The sequence below is a fragment of the Quercus robur genome, chromosome 4 (genome assembly GCF_932294415.1).
Source record: "Quercus robur chromosome 4, dhQueRobu3.1, whole genome shotgun sequence".
In the NCBI taxonomy this organism is placed as follows: domain Eukaryota; kingdom Viridiplantae; phylum Streptophyta; class Magnoliopsida; order Fagales; family Fagaceae; genus Quercus; species Quercus robur.
In genome coordinates, this window is record NC_065537.1 from 79,569,803 (window position 1) to 79,580,798 (window position 10,996).

General features: G+C 32.8%; 1 pseudogene; it reads right to left on the reverse strand.

The window, feature by feature from the left end:
- On the reverse strand, positions 1–6,154 carry LOC126722717 (protein DETOXIFICATION 43-like; annotated as a pseudogene).
- Positions 6,155–10,996: the final 4,842 nt, after the last annotated feature.

Below are 10,996 nucleotides of genomic sequence, written 5' to 3' on the forward strand. Positions count from 1 at the left end.
TGTTAAAAATATTAACTAGTAGCTGAATCCAATATATAAAAATTCATTACAATAGAGATATAATAAATTTGTAGGCTACATGTAATCCGTAGGATTCATTCTCTTGAGAAAACACTTCTTTGTTGCTGTTCACTGTAATTGTTGCTTCCTTAAAATATTTTAGGACGAAAATTAGATGGTTCCAATGTGTCTCTCTATGTATCTTATTGGAGGAGGTGGCATATAATGTTCGTGAGAGTGGCAAAATCTACACGGTTTTCGCCCTGAGGGAGCGCCGAGGACCAGTTGCTGCGCCCACCCTGCAGTTGTAGTTGCACAAGAGAGAGAAAAAAAGAAGAAGAAAAAAGCTTCAGAATCTTTCAATTTCCATGATTCCAAATACTTTTGTGCGTACGTAAAAGTAGTGAAACTAAGCATTCAAGGAATGGTGTAAATTAAAATGTGGAAATATTTTGTTTATGAGTAATGTTTAAGACCCAACTTTATTTTCCATCATTGAAAACTGGTTGACTAAGCAGATGAGAATTTTTTTTTGAAAAAAGTTGTGTCTATAGACTGATTGTTTGATTATAGATTTCATAAGTGAACAATAAATTGAATATAAGAAGGAGAATCACCTCCAAACACCAGCAATTGTACGCAATCCCATGTAGATAACTAAGGCATACCAGATTCCAAGATAACCTCTGTATTTAGCAAGGAGGTATTCTGAGGAAATACTTGCAATAGCCATCATAATCTGGAGAAGAAGAAGAAACTGGTTGACTAAGCAGATGAGATTTTTTTTTTGAAAAAAGTTGTGTCTATAGACCGATTGTTTGATTATAGATTTCATAAGTGAACAATAAATTGAATATAAGAAGGAGAATCACCTCCAAACACCAGCAATTGTACGCAATCCCACGTAGATAACTAAGGCATACCAGATTCCAAGATAACCTCTGTATTTAGCAAGGAGGTATTCTGAGGTAATACTTGCAATAGCCATCATAATCTGGAGAAGAAGAAGAAACTTATCAAGAACTATTAATGAAGGAAAAGTTCAGAAAGATAAAAATAAAAAAATATTGAGGACTTGTTTATAGTGTAAACAAAAGAGGGCTAGCAAGTAAACTTGCCATTGAATATGCAGTGTATGCAAAGTCAGCTGCTCCAAAGTTCACACCATCAAGAACAAAAGCAAAGGTGTTTATTGGTTGTGTTCCAGCAATAAACTGATCAGCCAAAAGGGAATATGTCAGTTATAATGGTTGAAAGAAATTATTAACATATAATTATTTTAATGTTAGCGAGAATATACCGGAATGCCTAAATACATAAGGTGCAGAACATTTTTATCAGTGGTAAATACTCCAGCTCCAAAGTATAAACCAGATCCAACCAGAACAAGGAGCCCAAAACCGGCAACAAGACCCATCTGCATGGTCAAAAGTGATTGTCAAATTGAGTCTCATCTAAACACTTCAATGCTAAATGAAGTCAATGAAGCATAGTGTGCTAAACTACCACTTGTGGAAATGTTGAATATAATCATTTAGCTATTATTCTGACTGAGTGAATGTACTTGCATGTATAGAAATATAAATACCTGTGATACCCGGATGGCAGTTTCTACTACCAAATATAATTCTTGTCTAATATAAAAATTAACTAGCTTGATGGGGAAAAAAAAGGCATTTCCTACCTGTCCAGCAATAGCCAAACCATCAGCAAGAAGTGATGATGTTAACCAGACCTGCAAACAAATCTGGAATGCAGCCATTGGAGTAGGGCCAAGCCTTGCAGCCAATGATGCGGCAAAGGTCACACAAGATGTCACAGCTATAACTCTTGACAGCATCAGAAAACCTGCATGATCAATCCAAAAACATAAGTTAAATTGAGCTATTGGAAGCACCCAAGAGCAAGTAATAATGCTTTGTGATAAATTAACATTTATCCCAAAAGTTTAAACTATTAGAAAGTAGTAAATTTAATCATCACTTTTGAAAGGGCTTAGATTTGTGTGAAAACTCAAGAGTTTGTTTAGACCCCCAATTAAAAATTATGGCTTAATTGTTTTTACTTATTTAAGTGCAGAACAAGAGTAAATGAATCGCAATCACTAGATCTATTCTAGTGCATAACATGAACAACAAACAATAAAAGTAAAGCACAAGAGTAAGAGAAGAGAGATACAAACACAAGATAACACCAAGATGTGTTATCAAAGAGGAAACCGAAGAATTCGGCGAAAAACCTTTTCACGACCCTCAAAGTCGAAATCGATCTACTAGTGAATAAGTTGGAGTACACGAATAACAAAAGACCCTCCAAGCCTAGTCTACCCAATGTACTTGATCCCTCCAAATTCCTGCTACCAACGGACTTCTCAGAATTTTGTCTTCACTAGTTTTCCGGATCTCGCAATACGTCCGATTGGATCTGTCAAGTCTCACCGGTTTCTTTTGGCAAATCCCCAAAACTTCCCAAGCTCCAAAATACTCACTACACTCTGAATAGGTGTGGGTTGTGTTTGGGTACAAATCTCCTCTCAAGGTATGACAATGGGAGAGGGAAGGAGAAGAGGCTACAATGATTTCTCACTAAGGATGAGTATCTCTCTCTCTAAAGGTGGGTGTGTTGTGCTGTAAAAAAACTATCTAGGGTTTTTCTCTCTAAATAGCATTCTTTTACTTTTGTGGATAATGAGGGTATATATAGTATGAATGAAGGGTAAGAAAGTTACATTTAAAATATTTAAGGCAGAATGTTTCGCGGATACCCCAAGAGATGGCATGTCTTGCGAAGCATTCGCGAAATGCAACCTGACACTTGACTCTTCAGCTTTCAGCATGTGCTTCTCATATGGCTTTTTCGTGGGTTGCTTTACTTGCGAGCTTCTTGCAAGTTAGTCGCGAAATTGCACTGATCTTCATTGCATGCTTGATTCTTCACCAACTTAATACTAAACCTAATACAATAAAATCCCACAAAATACAAGGAAATAAATTAATGCAATTACAACACTTTTTGTCATAGAATAAAACCAATATAAAACATAGTTGTAAATCACAACTTTACAACTTTGAAATCATAATGAATAGGAATGCTCATATATATATATATATATATATTTATATATGTTTCACTTTTGAAGTTAAAATTTCAAATAGAGCAGACACTGGAAAAGGAGATGAAGACTCGTACCATTTTTAAGAAACCGACCAAATTGTAACTCCCTCCATTTTGGAGCAAAGATATTTACTTCTTGAATCAATCTCAAGAAAAGAATCAGAGCAATTAGGTACCTACAAGGAACATCAATTATGTGAGAATGTGCAGTGGCTGCATGATCAAAAAGGATAATATTGACTTTTTGATACAACTCACCGTGAAAGAGCATGCGCAATGGCTGCACCCCCGACTCCCATATGCAAATGATATATATAATAAAAAAAAAAGTCATGGTTAGAGTTTACATAGTTTAGATCGATTTAGTACGTACACATCCAATATATATATATATATATATATATCTTGTAGATGTGATTAGTGTTTCTTTGAATCATCACAAATGATATATAATAATAATAATAATAATAATAATAATAATAAAAAATAGTCACGAATAGAGTTTACATAGTTTAGATCGACCTAGTATGTATACATCTAGATCCAATATAGGATATACATATACGTATCTATCTCTCTCTCTCTCTCTCTCTCTCGCGTTGATGTGGTTAGCATTTCTTTGAATCATCACAAATGATATAAGATGTGACTTGGGGGCACTCCTTACCTGTGGCATATAGAGGAGTTCTGGTATCCTTAAAGCCTCGGAAGACCCCTTGCATAGCTAAGGAGAGAAGAACTGCAGGAGCACCAAGTGCTCTTAGTGTCAAGTACTGGGATGCTGGTACATACAAGGGGAATCCTATTCAATAGAAGAGAGACTACCATTATGTGGTTGTTATGAGAGAATGAAAATGCATAAAATTAGAAAAAAAATTATATAATAAAGGACACGAAATTTATAACCAAGTAAATTTCTTATAACACCCCAAGTCCTTCAAACCCAAAGGCTAACATAACCATGAACAACCTTTTTTCCTTTAGACAAGCCTTTTGGGCTTGAAGCATTTGGGGGTGTTAACATGTCCCTTAATTTTACATCTATTTTTTGTATAGAAGATAAATACTTACAGTCTTCACACCCATGATCCTCAAGAGAACTTTTGACCCAAACATAAGTAGCAAAGCTTGTGCCACACCAAGAAGTGTGCCAATGATAAGTGCTGTTGTTGCTGAAGGAACGTTTCGCTTCCCCCTTTTGCGAGGTGCAGCCTTGGGACTAGTGACAGAGGGAGACTTGATTGATACTGCAATAGAATCTGATAACAATCAACAAGAAATATGTTACAACAATGACAATTTACAGCTCTTTCTTTTTATAAAAAAAATGTTCGCTTTGAATTAAAATTTCAAGAAGGATATGTAACAGAAATGAAATGGAAGTTGTTAATAGTTTTGTAGTTTAGTGGTATTAGCTAATTTCCTAATGGAAAGAATTTGAGTTCTAGTCCTCTTTCCTCATTTGTTGTAAGAAAAAAGAAGAACAATAAAATGGAAGTTGTTATTACTATAGAAGTTGCATGCATTATCCCAAAGTTTTGTAGAAATTAAAAAAAAAAAAAAAATTCTGAACCTTTTTTGGTACAAATGATAAAATTAAAATAATTAAGATTAGAATGACTATTGAACATTAATAGCTCTGACAATGACAGTTATCTAAAACAAGTGTGCATATATGCACTAGTAAATTCAAGACCATAAGTTAAGGTTTATCTAGCCTTTTGTTTTAGTTCTTATTTTTTTGGACAATTATTGAATACATTCGGCTAACCATGCATGATTAATTTGTTGAGAATTTATAATCGATCTCAAAGTTTTGGGACTAAGACTTGGTTGTTGTTTTCAACACTTATTATACGAGAGAGAGAGAGAGAGAGAGAGAGAGAGAGAGAGAGAGAGAGAGAGAGAGAGAGAGAGAGAGAGAGAGAGAGAGAGAGAGAGAGAGAGTACTTGGTGTAGCCACTTTTGTTTCACCATTTTCTGGCGTGCCTCTTTTGCTTCAATACCCAATCTTTCCATAGTGTCTTCCTCAGAAACATAGGAAGTGGTAATGCTCACAATGGGGTACATGGTAATCCTTGAAAGTTGGTTAAATATGGCAATTGCAACTCCAACAGCACCAATATCATTTGCACCTACACAAAAATGGAAATAAAGGCAATTTAATTTGCATAATCCTCTGTATTACCAAGTGTATTCCACATGATCAGAAAATTATTCATAATTTTAGTGATGTTGAATATTCATAAGCCATATTCTTGATTAGATTTAGAACCAGAAGCAGTTAGATATTATCGCATTAAGTTCTATATTCTTTTAATCTTTTTTTTTTCAAAGTGAAAAAAAAAAAAAAAAAAAAACACTTGATAGTTTGTGCACTTTGGGGTATGTAAATGTATCAAGAACTGTTTTTTTCATCAATTAAACACCTCCATGTTTTATGGTAATAATTATCTTATACATTGAGCATATGTAGCATCTCTCTTGTTATAGCATGTGAACTTCACAACTGCATGAAATTCACATGCTATATATATATTTGATGCATAAGATATCTTTTCATCTTTGAGTCACTGCCATAGACTCTCTATAAGAAATTAACGTAGAATAAAGAAGCATACCAAGACGACCAATGAACATTGTGTCCACAAGAGAAGCCACAGGGTCAGCAGCTAAAGCAAGGACTGCAGGAACAGCAAGTCCTAAAATCTCCTTGCCAACTGAATCTAGCTTGCAAACAAGGCTGCAATTACATGCACAAATGCATGCAACACTATCTGTTAATTAAATATTTCTCTAATTTTATTTTTGAAGTAAGAATTCACAACAAAGTAATTTAACTACAGGCCAGGAATTGAATTAAATTGCACCGTCTTAATTTCAAGAAAATGACAAACGGTGTCTTTGATGTCCTCCGGTATCGTAGCAATTCATCAACTTCAGTCTCTTGTTCCAGTGAAGCGGCTTTCTGATTTTCATTTGGTTGTGAATCACCGCCATTCTGGTTTTCATTTGGCTGTGCATCACCATTTTGAGCCATGATATCTAATGGAAAAAGTTTCAAACAAAACTAAAATTATTTACTCCATGGTTGAAGTCTTTTGAAACGATGCAATAAATCCAATGAAGCTAACTGTGCTTCTTAACAATTGAAAAACTAAGATGAAAGTTTGAGTATAATATATGTATCCATTAAGGAAGTTACAAAAATGGCTAAGCAAATGAAAACATAATCAACCAGCTAGTGTACTGGCTGTACTTCAAGAACAATTAATGTTCAAATCATTGTATAAACCAACCTTCTTTATTAAGATTATCAAAGTGAAGATATCAATGGCTGCAGAAATAGGAAAGTGGAAGCTGATTGCAGAATGATGAAGTGAAGTCATGAATTTATAGGCCAAATTATGAAATAAAATAATGCCATGGTCAAATTCTTGATCATGTAAGATCAAGGAAAAAAAATTAAGTATTAACAGAAGTAACCTGAATTTTGAAAAAAGTAGTGCCATAGTCAATAAACAGCATGAAATATAAGAAAATTTTAAATATTAGATGTTTTTGCTGGGAAGATGCAGTCATGATTCAACCTTTTCATGAAAGGTACGTATCCCATGCACGTATTAGGCTTGAACATTGCCTTAGTTTCATATTCCCCCAATGCATAGGCAATGATATGGAGAAGAAAGTAGGTACGCAACTTCTTGCTCAAACAAATAAATGTGATTTTTTTATATATATGAAATAAAATAAATATATACACACCCAATAGCAAAGTCAGAAAATTTCTTCAAGGGACCAAGTTAAATATATGCATAAATTAATCTAATGAATAACCTATACACATACACACAAAATATGTTTGTAACATGATTTAAAAATGCTAATTTTTGTACATGTAATAAAGTATATATATATATATATATATTGCATTAATAAAAACTAAAAGAATTTTAACTCCTAACTATAAAATCAACATTTATTGTTTCTTCTAAAAGGAAAATAAAAATGTTCATATCTTTAATTTTCTAAATGAGTTTTTTTATTTTATTTAAAAGAACGCTTTTATTAAAAAGATTTACTTATAGTATATTTCCAGGATATACTATTATGCTATAAGACTAATTATATGAAAGAAATAGTGCATTAATAATATATATACTTTGATTAATGCTATTTGGGCCCACCAGAGACTAGAGTTACAAATTATTTTACAAATTATTATAAATTGTGACAAATTTTTATTGGTTTTTATTTTAGCTTACCATTGACATCATTTTTCACTTATAAAAAACGAGTTATTTTTAGATACTTCTAGAGTATGGTAATGATGTTCTCTCCTCTCATATTTTTAGATACTTATAGAGTATGGTAATTTTTTCATTTATAAAAATAAGAGTAATTCTTAGGTACTATCAAAGACGGTGAATGACGCTCTATCTTCTCATATTCATGGTAGGGTTCACTCATCAAATTTATGGTAGGGTCTACCATGAATGTGAGAAGAGGGAGCACTATTTCACTATACTTCAGAAGTACCTCAAAATTTTCCTCCAATAACTACTCACTACATTAGTAGTTTGTAAAAAAGTTTGTAACTCTTAGAACATTTTCCATATACTTTTCTATATTTATGAAATATATGATATGTCATAAATCATAAAGAGATAATTCAAATATTTATTTATGAGGTAATTAAAGGCCTTCAATCACATTTATTACCATATCAGTTTGTAATTAAGCTTAATGTTGTAAAATTTATAGTACTTTTAGCATTTTCCTACATTAAATACATTTTGAATTAATGAGCTATTTATGGTATAAAAGTAATTAGAGGAAACAATAACGATACATCAATCATCTAAATAAACGTATTACATGTTTTTAATAAAAATTTAGGAGGGTTATTATTTAAATTTATATTTAAAATTGCATTTTTAACCAATTATATAAAAGGGTGGAGGGATTTTTGAGGTCATTGCTCCCCCAGCCCCATCTCCCTCCCAATTTCCAAGCTAGTGAAGTATTAGTGTATCACAGAGAAAGAGATGAGAGATGGGTTTATCATTTTGCCTAGTGGAGTAATATTAATTAATTAATTATTTTTGCTACCAAGTGAGGAAGAGGTAAGTTTGAACTCAAATTCTTTTCATATATATATATATATATAAAGGACAATATGTCTGAATTTTATAAGTCACTGATCAATTTTGCTTAATGGAACATATTTGGGGGCGTCAAGATAAATGTTCATTCTTAAAATATCTCCATTCTAGGTTGTAAGTTATAATTTCACCGTTAGATCCCTGACAGCAACGTGGTTGATCTCTTCGTAAAAGTTAAAACATCAAAAGTTAAATATATCTCTTCGTATAAGTGCTTGTGGGGTGTGAGGGACTAGGGCCGAGTTCAAGTCTCCAGAAGAGAGTTTCACACACATATACACTTAGACTAGGCTAGAGTAGAAATTCTATTTTGTATAAAAAAAAAAAAAGACATTTTATTCACTTAATTAATTAGTAACAACTAACAACTAACAATTATCATTGATATTTGATGCTCATGGTGTACTATATAACCAACCTCTCATATATGTTTGTCGGATTATTATCATTGAAATCTACCAAGAGTTTTATATCTTAATTGACACTTTCTCATACACAGTATTTGGAGATTTAAAAGGGAAATTAAGGTTCGAACTTGGAGTTAGCAGTATTTATATTGTAACTGTAGTTGCACGATTTTCCTGGCCCAACTTATGTTGATTAGGCCTTGGCCCAAAGCGCAACCCACAATAAATATTTGTAGAGGATGGGTCAAAGAACTTAGCCTCAGTGAACTTGTTCGGTCTAATGCATTGACAATATTGTTTGCAAAAAGAAAATAAAAACACCAGAATGGATCTTTCTCAAGTATGATTTTATTTCTTTTTTTGTTCCTGATACAGTTCTCCCGTCCCCTTCTTTGAGGGACTCCACTACATTATATATTTCTCTTCTTTTCATCTTAACCTTACACCTGTTGATCATCTAAGCATCCACTTGAGCACCTGTCCCATCAGACGCCCTCATCAGTCCCTTTGTGAGTTGCAGAGGCCAAGGCGGTACTGTTCAGGGGTCTTTTCCTCATTAATGCGGCCAAGAGGGTGGTTGGGGTGCAATTAATGTGGTGGTAGCCTTCCGTGAGATATTTTGGATTTAATTCTTTTTATATGTTGTGAAGATGAGCTGAAATGGCTGGGGAAAGTTCCTCGTCTGGGCTTCATGATGTCCGAGGAGGAGTTACTCCTCGGACAGGTTTCCTTGGCGCTATTGGGATTGAGTAACGCTTCATATGAGGCTTCTCTTCGGCCAGGACGCTCCTCGGCTGGGCCTGCGTTTGGAATAGCCCATCATTTTTGGGCCGGGCCCCACAGTAACTATCTCAAAGATTTTTTTTTTTTCATTGATAACCATATGGTGTACCATATAAACACCTTGTTATATAACATGCACCAATAGTGCAAAAAGGATAAAAATTTTCATGATACATTTATTTTGTAGAATTATTATCATTGATACCCATCGTTTAACACGTAACAACTTGAACTTGTCATGTTATACATACTAATGAATATTAAAATCGAAAAACACTTAAAATAGTACAATTTTAATTGTATAAGAAGTCTCATCTTACTCATCTCCTTTATAGCTATAAATATTTAGAAAAAGAGACAAAAAAAAAAAAAAAAAAAAAATTCAATGATACATTTCTTTAGTAGCTACGATAATAATTATTGTTACCCATCATATTCTATAAACGAATGACTATCATGATTGAAAAAAAATACCTAAAGAAGTATACAAAATTGTATTATAAAAATGTCTTAACTTGACTGTTATTGAAATTTTAAATTATATGCGCGTGACGTGGACTCTAGTCTATAAATGTGATGTGTGAAATGTGTAATTGATAAATAATGCACATTGTATTCAGTAGTTTATGATATTTTCAATTGAGAGTCTAAGTTTCGAATCACCCTCCCCCATTTAAGATGTATATAATAAAAAAACCAAATTGGTTAGTAAAGTTTAGCTTCAAATGTAAATTGTACTCTCTAAATTTAACTACAATTCTTCAGTTTTCTAATTTTATTTTCATTCAATAAAGTTAAGGTCTATCGTCCAAAGACTTGAATTGAATAAATTTGAAATTTTATGAATTCAACTGAACGAAAATAAAGTTAGAGAATTAAAATGAATTTTAGTCAAACTTAGAGATGTGCATGCAATCTCCATTTTAGCATAAAGTTTATATATATTATATCTCAACATCCTTGGAATATACTAGAGAATTTGCAATGAAATTTTTGTTAATAAGACAACTTAAGGTGGTAATCATCATGTTGTCAAAGATGCATGACTTGGCACATATATAGAGTTCCATAGCATGCAGATCCTATAAGACTAACTAACTAAAAAATTAAGCAAATGTGATTATAACAAAAAGAAGGTGAAGTCATCTATACTTGTACATTGGAAAGAGTCAATTTTCTTCAATTTAAAATCATATCAAGTTGGGATCGAATTGCCTAAGCAAAATATTCAATTAACACAACCAGTCCCATGTTGTCACCAGGATTAAAAAAAACAAGTAAATTAATCTGGGGAATTGGGAACCATATATATTTTAATAAATAAACAAATGAATAAAACCAAAGAGCAATTTGTACCAGAAAATGACTTGTCTATACCAACCTATGTAGCATGCAATTTTATTTTTTTATTTTTGAGAAGAAATGTAGCATGCAGTTGATCACTGCAAACAATTTGTCTCTAATGAGAAATTAAATGTGGCATGCTATAAGCAATGGTGTGAAAGGAAAATGACTTGAAAGATTGTA